Below are 2,676 nucleotides of genomic sequence, written 5' to 3'. Positions count from 1 at the left end.
AGCTACTCCTTGCTGGGTAATCATTTATAGTCCACATCAAAGTTGCTCGAAGAGTGAAGAAACTACCATCGACTGCATCTCGAGTCTGTACACCAGTCACCCATAATTCTTTTAACTCATCAATCAATGGTCTTAAGAAAACATCAATCGTCAGAAATTCAACATTGACACACCTCCTACACGGACATTTCACCAATCCCATTGAGTCAACGCACTGCCGTGCTCTCTGAAGAAAATCCATCACACCAGCCTCATACTCATTAGATAATCGATCTGTCAAATTAATCCAGCTCTTGTCGATCGACATTGTATGAGTGTAGCACTGCATGGATTACTAATCATCAAACTTACAATCAATTTGTGTGTGTCCTAATTCAGAGAGAGGCAAATTTAAGAGTCTTCAATGACTCACCCTCTCCGAATGGGTCTAAGATATCTAATTATGTTGTTTTATGATATCTAACTGTAATATATATTTGAGTGTAAATATTATTAAAATTATTTAATTTTGACTTATTTTTTTCTAACTTAAAATATTAATTTTAATTACAAAAAATAGTGAAAATTATAAATGTTAATTAATGATTTATTAAATTAAATTTTATGCTTTTACTTTATTAAATAATTTTATTATTTTTCACACAATTTCTAGGATTTGGTTAAAAGTTATTTAATTACTTTATGATTTTTTTTACTAAACCTATTAAAAAATTTATTTAGTACTTTTACTAATATTCACAAAATCTTTAAATTTTATAATTCTTTGTAAAATTCAGTAGCATAACGACTGTATTGCATCTATCCCAAAATTTAAAAACCTGCAAATAATACATAAAAAATATCCAGTCCCAGATCATGCAGAGAGCAATACAAATACATTGTAAACGACTATATAATTTATAATTATTAGTCTAAATTTTATTAATTATTCAATTTTCTAATCAAAATATCAAAATTCTACTAAAAATTAACAACAACAAATCATCAATATTCATAAAATCTGATTTTTTACTACTAACATAACCAAAAAAATTAAAATTAACAACAACAACAACAACATACTAACATTAGCACCAAAAATTCCAAATTAACACTCAAATATTTAATATGTTTACTAATATGTTTAATACACATAATTTTCACCAAAACAACATAGAATCTATTTTAATAAAAAAAAATACTAATTAATCATCTAACAATTTTCTAATTCATAATCTCATTTTTACTAATAAATATTTTTAAAACCTAAAAATAAATACATTCACCCTAATATAATTTCAGATTTTTATTAAAACTAATATTATTTTATCTATATACAAACATAAATTATTCAAAAATTGAAAAAAAATTCAAACAAAACAGAAAAATTAAAAACAACTTACCAACACTTTCAATTCCTTGCAATCTTTCTCTGTAGTTCAACAAAAACCGCACCCACACCTTCAAACAAAAATTACAAAAATGCATTACCATTTCATAAATATATATATATATATATAAATGAAGAAATAAACCTTACCTTTAACAAATAGAGAGAAAACCCTTCACTTTTGGAGATTTTCAGACTTAAAAATGAAATTTTTGGGAAGAAAATGGGGGATTTCGGCAGAGAGAGGCGGAGGGAACGATGTTTGAAAACAGAGGGAAAGAGAGGAAGAAGAAGGGGGTTCACGCAGCTGGGAATATTTATAAACCCTATACTGTTCTCGGTATAGGAACTTACCCTATTCCAGAACCGCGAAAAAGTCCCGCGCATCTGAAATGTCTATACCGAGAACATGTTCTCAGTAAAATGTTCTCGGTATAGCACATTTTTTTAGTAGTGATATAATCCAACAAAAAATTACATAATCAACTCCTATAAATTATAGATAAAAAATGATAAATCTATTTTTGTTTTAACTTGTGTAACAATTGAATAAAAATTAAATTAATTGTATGGCCAAATTTATAACATAAATAAAATTCAAGGGTAAACTTGAAATAAATTTATCTTGTATGTGGTATTCAATGATAGACAAAGTGTTTGGGGTAAATTCATATTAAAAGAAGTAGTTAGGGGTAAAAGAAATTTAGTTTTATTATTTAAGGGCATTTGAAGACAATGTCAAAAGTGAAGGGGGAAATGCATACTACTAGCAAAAGTGGGGGACAAAATAACTAATTGTTCTTTAAAGTTTAGACTTTTTTTATATTATCTTAAGTCGGAGCTTCATATCACGTTAAATTCATCCATAATGACCAAATAATATTATGGTTATGTATACAAATAACTGTCCATTTGATTTATTTCTGTACATACTCAAAATATTATTTAATGGCGTTCTAAATGTAGTTATTATATCAATTTATTTAGTACTATTTGTTTGGACTAACTCAAATAATAGATTTTAATTTTACTTATTAAATCAACCTATTTATTATTAAAATATGAAGATTATAAAACTTTTACTTTTGTTTTAGTACAACTTACACTCCTCTTATTTAATAAATACTGAAATGTTATACCATATCTGACAAATCAATACAGAAAATTATGTACATTATAATTTTAATCAAATTTATTTTCAATATTACTTAAAATATATCTATTTAATTAGACAAAATATCTAAAATATCAAAAAACAAAAAATAAAATATTAATAATAATTTAAAAAATAAAAATAAGTTTAGGAA

The sequence above is a fragment of the Humulus lupulus genome, chromosome 1, assembly GCF_963169125.1.
Source record: "Humulus lupulus chromosome 1, drHumLupu1.1, whole genome shotgun sequence".
NCBI lineage: Eukaryota > Viridiplantae > Streptophyta > Magnoliopsida > Rosales > Cannabaceae > Humulus > Humulus lupulus.
Note: the sequence above shows the minus strand (reverse complement) of the source record.